Source organism: Podarcis raffonei, chromosome 4 (assembly GCF_027172205.1).
Source record: "Podarcis raffonei isolate rPodRaf1 chromosome 4, rPodRaf1.pri, whole genome shotgun sequence".
Taxonomy (NCBI): domain Eukaryota; kingdom Metazoa; phylum Chordata; class Lepidosauria; order Squamata; family Lacertidae; genus Podarcis; species Podarcis raffonei.
Genome location: NC_070605.1, coordinates 72,227,004 through 72,239,795, shown reverse-complemented (window position 1 = coordinate 72,239,795; position 12,792 = coordinate 72,227,004).

The following is a 12,792-nucleotide window of genomic DNA, read 5'->3' as shown; positions in this document are numbered from 1 at the left end:
ACTCCCCCCCGCCCATTTCTTTTGCAGAGTTTTGATATGCATTGCATCTGGCCTGGAGTTAAACATTATCACCTTCTCTAATGGCTACAGATCAAACTGCTCTTAAATGGAGAGCTACAGAGGCCTGTTCAATATGAAGTGGAAAATGTGATCTCAAATTTTAGTATACACCACGCTGTTTCCCCTCTTTCATCTCCAGTGCCTTCCCACGGCTGATTTGTTCCATATATCAAGAGAGTTATATTTACCCTTGTTGGGATTCTGTAATTAATTACTGCAGATGGAAAAGTGGAGGTGACGGGGAAGGGAAAATCTTGAGGTAAAACCAAATCAAAATGATGTGGAACCAGAGCCCAGTTTTTCTCCACTCTTCAGGCATTCTGCAGCCACATACAGTAGATTTAAGGCATTATCATGCCACTTTAAACAGTTATGGCTTCATCTGATGAATTCTGGGAGCTGTAGTTTGTTAAGGGTTCTGATAGTTGTTAGAAGATCCCTCTGTCAAGGGAGATTTATTGTTAAACCACTCTGGCAATTGAGGCAGGGGGCTCCTGTACTAATAGAGGCTCTGAGTGTATTTTAGAACCCTGGAAAAATCAGGGTTCCGCTGCTATTTTTCTAGAAGAAGAGGTGCCAGAACTCACAAGAACCCTTGTTCTCTTATAATGGCAATGGCGCCCACCTGAGAGGTGCTGGAACTGAATACCCACGAGTTCCAGCTGAAACAAAAAGCCCTGAGTGTGATTGTTTGCAAGGCCCAATCCACACAGAGCCTCTGCTTAATACCAGGAGCAGGGCCGTCTTTACCCGGGGTGCAAGGGGCGCGGGGCACCCGGGCGCAGAATTCTGGGGGGCGCCAGGCGCCCACCACTGAAACCGCCTAAGCTCTTAACTATCTACCTGTTATGAAATAATAAATAATTTTGATCAAGCTAGAAAACCAAAACACATATATACCTAGGTATTACCGAAATGTATACCTACTGTTTCACTAAAGAACTTTCGACTTTGTGCGCTCATTTACCAAAGATGTGCTGCACCAGCGGCGGCCCTTGTCATTCACAACAGCGGCGCTTGTCAAATTTGGGGGTGCTGGGGAGATTTTTGCACCCTGGCAGCACATAGGCTAAAGACTCCCCTGACCAGGAGTTTGTGCATTTGGTTTTCTGCTCACATAGCCACACACAGCTCATGGTTTGTGCATGGAAAAAGCATGATGTTGAGGTGGGATGAAAAATGCAGACTGCCCCTTTGCTCTCCACATCAATGCCTTGCACACAGATAATATGTGAATATGGGGAACAATACCTCAGTAATATCTGCAGCAGCCCTGTAAAGCAGATAGTATGATTAACATCATATTACAAAAGGCTACTGGAACCAGGATCTTTGTCTCACTGTGATCTTTAAATACTGTACGATGCTGAACTCATGATGAAATCAGGCCCAGGAATCTCAGTCTAATGTTGACCCTTGATTGAACGTGCTATGTGAGAAGGTTCAAACTCTTCTACCACTTTATTTTTACATGGGTCCTTACCAAGTCGCTTGATCAGGATGGAAATTAATGACACAGTGGGGAATAGAGTAGATCATTAGCACGGCAGTTTAAAGCTCTGTATGCATCAGTAATAATTGCAAAATCCTCTGGCAACTTGATAGCTATATATCCTCCACTAATTCCCTCTTTATGCATCGTAACATCAGAGGACTTGGATGCTCAAAGCACCACATTTTAAACTGTTTTCAAGGCAGCTTAATAAAAGGCCTGAGTTGAGCACATGCTGCTTCTATTAACTTTAATGGCACAAGTTTTCAATCTCAGATAGCTATGTAATTAATAAATTATGCCTAGGCCACAATTACATGCATGCCCACTCACTCACATACACTTAAGGGAGGAGAGGCTAATAATCCCCCCCCAAAAAAAATGAGCAGAAAAAAATCACAGCAAGAAAGGATGCATTTCAGTAATATGTGCAGGGGGGGGGAGTGGCCAATCCTCAGTTTAGCACTAGTGGAAATGAGTGCCGCACCCCAAAGTTGAATTCAACTAGACTTAACTGTCCAGGGGTCCTTTGCCTTTACTTTTACCTTACTCTTTAAAATGAACAAGAATCCTATACGAGAAAGGGAGTGGGTGAGTGAGGTAGACATGGAAGACACACAACAGCAGTTATGGTTTGCATTGAGTATTTCCTCCTTTCTGTGTAGGTGGCATGGTTGTGTAGACACTGCCAGTTGTTGGAGTGGTGTCTAAGTGTGCACACGATACATTTAAAGTGTATTTAAAGCATGTGGCTTCCTGCAAAGAATCTTGGGAACTGTAGTTTTCCCTTTACAGAGCAACTAATTCCCAGCACACTTAATAAACTAGTTAACGGGATTCTTTGGTGGAAGTCATGTGCTTTAAGTAACAGAGATAATTAGCAATAATTGTGCTTTAACTGTATGGTGTGTATCCTGCCTGCATTATTGTTTGTTGGAGTCCCCAAACAGGCACCTGTTAGGATTCAGACCAGAGAAGACTTAGCAATGGGCTCATGTCCCTAGGAGTGTTCTGGAGGAAAGCTTTTTGTGGAAGTGCTTCCTTTGTGTGGTCTCCCCAAACTGGGAGAGGTAGCCAATGATGCAGAAGACAGAATCGGGATTCAAGAATACCTTAACATATTGGATAATTGGGCCATGGTCTGGAGGTGTGTAGGATACAGTTGTATCCAATGCTAGTCCTACACAGGGTAAACCCACTGAAATTACTAGATACTACTAATTTAGGTTAATTTCAGTGGCTCTAATCTGAACAGAACTTAGTTGGATACAGTCCTAAGTCTGCTCCTTCCATTCGCTGCCCCATCCCACCCATGACTTCATTCCTAATTTAGCCATTATGCTGGCATATCTGGGGTATTCCACTAGCACATATGTCATGGAAAGAGCATGTCTAGCTGACATAACAGGGCTCTCACCAAATCCTATAGCCAGAAGAACTGAAGTACAGCATTGTCACATAAAACTCTAGAACGGGGATGGAAAGTTTGTGAACCTCCAGATGTTGTAGAGCTCCAACTCCCATCATCCCTAACCATGGACCATACTGGTTGGGGCTGTTGGCAGTTGGAGTCCAAGAAGATCTGGTAGGACAAAGTCCTCCTAACCCTGCTCTAGAAGAAATGTGGAAGGGGAACTAGCACAAAAACTTTTCCTTCCAGCATTTAACTGGGAAGACATTTGGCAGAAGATTGAATAAAAAAGCAAAAAACAAAAACCCCCACAAAATGTAATAGTAGTTCCCAGATGTCTAAGATTACCTTTTCAAAGCAGAATTCTGAATTGATATATTTGGCCCCAGAGCTATTCTTTATGGAGCAGTTAGGAAAATCTAGCAAAAAGATGGAACCCAAGAGCAGAGAATTCCGCTAGCTGTGTGTCTAAGCAAAACATTTTCCAGAGATCTGAGTAGTTTCCCAACATTCAATAAAAAACAGGTTGGCTAAAGCCATGTCTTATCTGTAGACCTATATTCTCACGATATAAATGGATGTGTCTCTAAGAAACAACTACACATGGGATGGGAAGAAGTGTTGGAGGCCAGTTAGAGGTAGCTCCCAGACATACTGGGTGCTAATTGCTGGGAATCCCAAGTGGAAAGATTGCTGCTGTGCTCAGGTGCTGCTTTTGGACTTTCCATAGGCAACAAGTTGGCCACTGTGAGAACAAGATGCTGGACTAGATGGGCCTCTGTCCTAATCCACCAGGGCTCTTTTTATGTTCTTATGTGTATTTAAATGCAGCTCTGCCCCAATCAAGTATAAAGGGAAGGTGAGGTGGTTACAAAAATTGGGGGAAACTCCCACTTTCTGCTGAGTGATAGCAAGATTCCAGGGGGTTTCAGGTGCTCAGACAGGGTCTATGTTCATTTGAGAATCAAGATGTGGCAGAGACTATAATAGCTTTAAGAAATATGGTTTATTCACATATTTACACGAGTTTGGAGGGAGGGAGTTACAGCATGGTCATATCAAGGGGCTTATTCCCCACAGCAGTGCGGCACTGGAGCCCAAGTCATCTCTCTCAGCCAGCCTCCAGTCAGCCTGCCTCGTATGGATCTGTCCCTCTGTTCTCCGTTCTTCTTCCCAGCACACCTTCCTAAAGACACTATTCTCCTGTTCCCTCTCTCTTACATCCCATCACCTTGGCAGTCTGTCTGCCTAGGCCCATGATTCCTCTTAGTTGGGCCATTGACACCTTTTTGTCATGTTAACATTTCTGTCCCAGGTGAGGCACTTTAGGTGTTGTCATTGTTGCTGTTGTTGGTGAAGAACCAAAGCGTAGTAAATACAGGTCATCTCATGCATCTTCAGGTAGGGTCAAGAAAGACTCCTGCTTGAAGCACTGTCAGCCATTGTTGACAACATTGAGCTAGATAGTTCAGTGATATGACTTGGTGAAGGCAGTTTCTTATGCCTATATGAGAGAGAAAGGGGAAGAGGGAGAGAAGTAGGTGGGCAAGGATGCAGCACTCCCATCTACATGCCTCTTGTGGTTTAAATTGCATCCCACACATCCCACTCTACACCACAATCGGAGGCAGCTGCTACCCTAAGAACCAGTGCAGATGTTTCTGCAGCTGACTCAGGGACTTAACCACAGTATCAAATTTGTTCTCGCTGTTGTAGATTTTGCCTCAATTCTGTAATGATGTGACTTTTTTTGGCCACAAGGAGCCAGTGTGGTGCAGTGGTTAAGAGCGGTAGTCTTGTAATCTGGGGAACCGGGTTTGCGTCTCCGCTCCTCCACATGCAGCTGCTGGGTGACCTTGGGCCAGTCACACTTCTTTGAAGTCTCTCAGCCCCACTCACCTCACAGAGTGTTTGTTGTGGGGGAGGAAGGGAAAGGAGAATGTTAGCTGCTTTGAGACTCCTTAAAAGGAGTGAAAGGCGGGATATCAAATCCAAACTCTTCTTCTTCTAGAAGAACACATTGGTCAAGTCTGAAATAAGCAGACTGAAGAAACATGAGTAATTGCTAAGCACAATACATTCCAGCTTCAAATTAACTTCCAGACAACTTTTCTGTCTTGCATTCCACTCCTAAAAAGAAGGCACTGACATGTAAAGAGTTACATTCAGGTCAGAAACAGAGTGTCCTGACTGTTTCTGACTGTTGCTACTTCTGAGGTCAGAATGACACCAGTTTTGTGTAGGGGTTGGCCTGTTTGTCCCATGTAGACTGTGGAAGGGCATTGCTGGCAAATGATAGCATATCTATCATTTTCCAGAAATGTGGGCAGTTTCTTCCATGCCACCAGTAATCACCCCTCCTCTCCCTCTATATGCAGCAATATAGAGAAAATCCATGCAGTGGTTGTGAAGAGCATAATAGTATACCAAGTGTGTCTGTAGGGGTCCCTATTGCTGGTTCAGACACCGAGGCTGAAGAAATAGGGTTGCTATGACATCATCGTACTTGGTGTGTGTGTGATGATTCCGAAAGTGTGTGGTAGTCATGGCCCCATCATTGGTTCCCTCTGAATGTGAGCAGAATGTGGACATCATTGTTACTAGAGTCCCTGGTTGCCACTGGTGATGTTTCCTGGGTCACCGTGATGTACCTCTCATTTTTATGCCATTAGTTTCTTTTCTGGTTGCATGTTTCCCACCCTGCCCTTGTAGACTGGGAAAATCTAGAACACGGCAGCTGTTCAGGCTCCCCCCGCCATCAGAATTAGGATTGCTCTGCCTAGCCTTTAAAAAGTTCTATGGTATTAGCACACAACAGCTGATGTTGCAGCTATCCTTGGATCAGACTACTGCAACCAGTTTTATTTAGATGGAGACAGAATTAATCAGTGACCTTCACTAATGCACATACCATACTTTGCAACTCCAAGGATGATGAAGCTCTTAAGATTCCTTGGTGTATTTTTCTGGTGATGTTAAATGGAAAAGTTCATTAAGGGATAGAAAATTCCCAGCTCAGCTAATTTATGTGCCAAATGGCTCTGTTCACTTCCTGCAGAAGGTGGGTTGAAACCGAGCTGTCCAGCACTAAGTCACCTCGTACAAAGGTTGTGGGACCAAATATAACTAGTCACTTGATAATTCGCTCCCCGTTAATTCTGGAAAGAATGCGAGTGTTGAAACAGACAAATACATTCTGATACTTAGGAGCATTTAAAGGGCATTTCCAGATTATCATATTTTGTAGGAAATAAATGTCCAGTTGCGTTACTCATTTGTTGCGTGGGATCCAGACGTCTGTCTTCAAGGTAGTTGGGGAACATCACAAAGGCCCTAGATGAGAAATAAACAACACTCCCACACTGAAGCATAAAATGTAATAAAGACTCTTAATATACAATACAATGCAATGCAAAACAAAAATTTAGCATAACACATGAACACCTAAAACATTCATTCATATTAATCTGTGTGCACCTTCCTTTTGAGCATCAAAAGCTGAGTGACACTTTTCTCATTTTTTTTACAGGAGGGAAAATGTATGAGCAATGTCTATTCCCCAAAGTGTACTCTAATCTCACAGCATTTGGTTCAAACCAGGTCATCATTTGTTCTGCATTATCTATGGGCCAGACTGGATAATATTGGGCAATATCCCTCACTGAGGTCCAGTGTAGACTCTTGCTCACCCAGTGCATTAGCACTGGCTCCACGTGTAAAAAGTAAAGGACCCCTGGAAGGTTAAGTCCAGTCAAAGGCTACTATGGGGTTGTGGCACTCATCTTGCTTTCAGGCCAAGGGAGCTGGTGTTCATCCACAGACAGCTTTCCTGGTCATGTGGCCTGCATGGCTAAACCACTTCTGGTTCAACGGAACACTGTGATGGAAACCAGAGTGCACAGAAACGACATTTACCTTCCTGCCTCAATGGTAACTATTTATCTACTTGCACTGGTTTGCTTTTGAACTGCTAGGTTAGCAGGAGCTGGGACAGAGCAATGGGAGCTCACCCTGTCGTGGAGACTCGATCCGCCAACCTGCAGATCAGCAAGCCCTAGAGGCTCAGTGGTTTAGACCACAGCAGTTCCAAGTACCAAGGTACAAATTGCTTATATGATATAATTTGGAAAATCATTCATGTAGTTTTCTGCATATGTTGAACTGGACATATGCAGATGGCATTCACATGTCTTATCCCTGCATGTGCTTGCGGGCTGGAATACTGAGTGGGTGGGTGGAGAGCTACATTCACATGTTGGGACAAGTTAAGGGAGATGTACCATCTGTTCCCAAAGGGTAAACACTGGGCCTCTGATGCATGTTTGGTATATTAAATAACTTCTGAGGACCTTGAGGAAAGAAACGGATATGAGGGTGTCATTACGCTCAGGTGAAATTTGCTTATGCTCTTTTAAAAGGAAGATTTAATTATATTCTTATTACAAAACTGAACTAATTTGGATGATTGATATGCCCAGAGAAAAAAAAAGAGGACCATGGTGTGAAATAATTGGCGTAAGCAGGTTTAAATTAGTTGGATGTAACCTGAGACCATCAGCACATGGAAATAAGTAGGAGAAAATGATACTTTCCTCGGAATTAGTGTTTCTTTATTTTGAAAAATGGTCTTGCCATGAGCACTTCAGGAATGGTTAATAGCACTGGGATCAAGGTGTCAGCTATTGCTAGTGTTTCATAATAAGTAATTCTGCTTTTCAGCTAGTGACATGTATAATTGCTCCAGTATTAAAAGGAAACCACAATTAAATTGCTCCAAACCTTAAAAACTTTTTTCTTCTTTCCACTCAATATATTTCATTGTAAGAGACATGAACAAAACGATGGTAAGAAATGTTTCAAATTGCACTTCCAATCTTGTTGGAAGACGGGTGGGGGTGGGCTTCAACACTAAAATACATCTACTTGAGACCTTCATAAGTAACATGTGGTTTTATATTTTAAAAACGTGGATTCTTTTTCTGCCTGAAGGAAAGCTTTGAGAAGCTGCTGGGTTTGCTTACTTCCTCAGTATCAGGAGCTGGCCCGCTGAGAGAGATCATTTCCCAAAGTCTCCAGCATTCCTAAAAAAAACCCCCATTCCATTAGCATCCGTTACACAGAGCCAGAAGCAGAGACTTTGCAAACCCGACATTTACTTCCAATACGTTGTACATGAGATTCTTTCGAACGCCTAGGCAATTGCTTTAGGATTGGTTAGGAACATAGCGTTAAGGAAGATATGCAGGAGCTATGTTACAAGGAGAGGGTGGCATTCTCTGATGGTTTATGCAGGGCCTTTATAGAAGCCTGAACTTGCTTAGTTAATAACCTTCTAGGCTGTGTCCTTTAAGGATTTAATTGCGTTTAGAGATGCATCAGGTGAGAACAGATTAATGCAATGTGAGCTGATTTTTTATTATTATAAAAAATAACTTTTTATTGGGTTTTATATACACAGAGCACTGGAATATTAAACGATACAAATAAATATACTTGGGAGCTGATTTTTAGACTACAGAGACAGGACAGAGATAGAGGCTTATCAGTACATGAGGTCAATGCCAAGATTGAGGATTGATTCATGTGCTTGCAGGATCAAAGTCATGAGAATGACAGGGACTAGTGCTTCTCACATGAACAGTAGAAGAGGGCAGCTTGCCAACCCTTTGATGTACCTGAGATGATGCCATTGGTACTACCCCTGGCTGAACACAGGGATATGGCTCCCACACCCAAATAATATAAATATGGGAGACTGGAGCGCTGCTAAGATTAAAGATTGAAGACACTGAAGACATTGCCTTAGACTGAAAGAGTGAGAGGAATAGCTGTTGCTCTGGAGGTGCTTCCCCAGCCATGAGAAATCTGATTTTTTAATGCTTTGCTTTGTATTCTTTGCTAGCAAATAAACTTGTTAATAAAACACCTTGGTGTTTTATTGTCTGCCAGAAACAAACAAACAAAAAAGAACCCCTTGCGTCTTGGCAAGGCACACGATTACATAGGAAGCTTATACTGTGTCAGACCACAAGTCCCTCTTTATTCGACTCCCTGAAGCCCTGATTGTGACTTTGGTGGGACTATACTAGAACCACGCCAAACAAAAGTAAATGGCTTGGGGATTCCCGTCTGTAATAGAGCAGCATAAATAATCTTGAAAGTGTTGCTTGCTTATGACTGTATGACATTCTTGAAGACGGAAAAAGTGACTTAAATGTGGTTCTCATTAGATCACAACCAGATGGGCTTTATTAAGAATAATATTAAGTGATTTGCTGCTTATGTTATGGTGTAGCACTACCTTACGTTCTCCAAATTGTATTGCACTCTATAGGGCTTTGAAAGACACAAAAATGTGGCTGCGAGGAAGTCAACTATGTATTTCTTTTTTGCTGCCTTAAGCTGAAAGCTATGTGAAATCCAGATGTATTTGTTGTATCCAAAGTTACACTGGGTTATAGTCACCATTAATGAATCTGCATGTCTTGGGTCATATCCCACTGAAACTTCTGGGAAATCCAAATTCCATTACCTCAAATACAGCAAAGGGATTGTAATTAGTGAGCACACCACATCAGAGTAAAATGTATTTATTCTGGTTGATAAATTGATGGTTTCCCCTGTGCTCTGTAGCCAAGTGGATGAAGCTTCTTGATAGCACGGACAAGTTCTTTCTTACAGAAGGATGAAGGGAACTGCCTCAGCTGGCACCATGTATGTGGTCAGAAGATGGCAGGAATTGGTGTATGAATGATGGACTTTAAAAGAGGGTTCTCCTAGGACATTTGGCTGCCTGAGCCAAAAATGACATCTCTGTATTCAATGACCTTTATAATAGAATCAGTTCAAAATGCAATGCTTGAAAAGGCAGAACAGATATATTTGGACTGAAAGGACAGCCTCTGCAAGAGGAGAAGCAAGCTCCTTTGGATGATAGCTAGCTCATTTCAACAGGACTTTAAAAAACAATATTCATGGGAAGAAGAAATGAGACAGTTGTGTCCGTTTGCCTAGTGACACCTAGTGATAATGGCATGAGATGATGACCTTTGAGTCAAATAGCCAGAAAAGGGGCATGCAGTCCAGAAGACCTACAGTCAACACATCAGTCTACTTGTCATGTAATAAGAGAGTATAAGAACCCCGGAGACAGACCTATTTTGGGGCAATGGCCTCTGCAGCACTCCAAGGAGCAGCAGGACACTTCCATCATCATCCCACTTCACCATTCCTCTGTGCTACTCGACTGGCCATCTAGATTTAACTTTGGTTAATATTTATTTATTTAAATGTTTATAGGTTGTTTTTTTAAAAAGGGTAAAGGACCCCTGGGCAGTTAAGTCCTGTCAAAGGCAACTATGGGGTTGCTGCACTCATCTCTCTTTTCAGGCCGAGGGAGCTGGCATTTTTCCACAGACAGCTTTCCAGGTCACGTGGCCAGCACGACTAAACCGCTTCTGGTGCAATGGAACACCGTGATGGAAACCAGAGTGCACAGAAATGCTGTTTACCTTCCCACCACAGTGGTACCAATTTATCTACTTGCATTGGTGTGCTTTTGAACTGCTATGTTGGCAGAAGCTGGGACAGAGCCTTATTTATCGAACACTCTTCAGCAGCAAAAATACAGCAAGGCGGTACACAACGTAACAGAAATGACAAGAAGATCAACACAATATGACACGAAGATCAATACAGTACAGAAGAAGAAGAAGAAGAAGAAGAGGAGTTTGGACTTGATATCCCGCTTTATTACTACCTGAAGGAGTCTCAAAGAGGCTAACATTCTCCTTTTCCTTCCTCCCCCACAACAAACACTCTAAGAGGTGAGTGGGGCTGAGAGACTTCAAAGAAGTGTGACTGGCCCAAGGTCACCCAATAGCTGCATGTGGAGGAGCGGAGACGCGAACCCGGTTCACCAGATTACAAGTCTATCACTCTTAACCACTACACCACACTGGCTCTCAATAAGTTAATAAGATCAATACAAAGTATATCACTGCACAGCATGTGTGATGAATGCATCGTGTGACTCAGAGTTCTTGACACTAAACCAGCCCTGGCATTTCCCCTTTCACTACCTGAGGCAAAATGGGAAGGTGTCCTCTCAGCTTGCTGCCTCCCCAACCCTGATGAAGCCTCCCTTAGCTGGGTTGTTTGGCAGTGCTTGCAAAGTGGCAATGGGGGGTTCCGGTGAGATCTTGTGGAGCTCTTATGAGGTCTCATGAAATCTGGCTGGAAACTGCTGCTGGTGTCACCTGAGATGACTGCCTCTGTGCACTCCTCCTTTGACCCCAAGTGGTATTCATAACACCCCCTCCGTTTTCAATTTTTCCACATAAATAAAGCAGAAAGCAATATTTTAAAATATGGCTTAGGTTAATGTACTTACTGGGGTGAGGGTGAACATTTTTGGTAGCAATGAAAAGTGCACCTTTTCAATGTCTTTTGGGCTGGGGCAGGACAGGAAGGTTGTGTGTGACTGATTCAGTAGTGTTCTTCTAGCATTGTCCTAACTCCATGACGACTTCATTTACATACAGTGATGTCATCACACACCAAATCTGATTGGGTATGTGCAGAATCGTGACACCATCCTCACCATTATGTGATTACTGATGGCCTGGGAATATCAATGCAACTAATCCAGGAAGAAGTGGTATTTTTTAAAAATATATATATATGCAGAAATAGCAGCAGATGGGGATATAGTAGCAGTGAAGAGGGCTCTGAACAGGTTGATATTTTGAAAATTAAGACCCTGGGACACAGAGAGTGTCCTAGGGGCCATAGGATATATCAGAACTTACTCTCTCAGGTCCACACCAGGGAGTATTCTGCAGGCGCATGGGGACAGGCTTCAGATTCACTGCATCTTAAGCCTTTATGTTGTGTGGGGAGTGTGCCACCCCTCCCATTGTAACAAAATACAAATAAATATTAGAAAATAATAAGGAGGCAATGAACAGTGAGGAAAAAATACAAAAAGCCACCCTCCCACCTTCTGCCCTGTACCTACTGAACGTATAAAATTGGCTTGCTCTGCCTTTTTTTGGGTGGGGGCAGAACATTTGACATAGACCTACAACTTAAAACAATATTGATCCCAGCAGCCTGCTCAAAACAGGAAGCTTTTTCAACTCCCTCTTAAATGGGTCAATAGAGAGGCTCCAATGGGAAGAGTTCCAGAACCAAGGGACCTCTGCCAACAAAGTTCTGTTTCTAATGGTAGTCAGTTTTACCTTAAAGTACTTCTTTTACCTTAGAAAAAGTGTCCCATTTTCTGGAACCTGAATCACAGGGGTTCAAAAATATATTCTTCATATATCCAAGACCCACAACCCATGCTCATTTGTGATGTTCTGCGTTTAAGAACCTGGACTCCAACTCTCGTTCCCCACAAGGCTCTTATTTCCACTTTAGCGACGGTGTAGGCTTCTGAAAATAGCTCTTAATAACGGAAAACCTGATAAAACTCTAGCTGAACTGAAGTACTGCCAGTGCAACATTAGACGGCAGTTACCAATCTTCAGAACCTTAATAATTGGAAACAGAAATTGAGAAGTCAAGAGGCGCAGCTAGTGGTTCGTGCTGATGATAAATCATAAGCCGTTGTGACTAAATTTATGCACAGGTGACAACAGCTATATTTCCTTCCTTTGTTTTTCACATCTAGAGCAGATGGTCCACAGTTATCTTTCGTGGCCATTAGACTTCTGTATCTTTTGGTCAGTCTTTTGATCATAGTCAGCAGATCAGCTACTACTGCTTTAATATCAAAGATGCCTCTGCAAGCAGAACGATGCCTATAGAGTCAGCTGTAAATAAT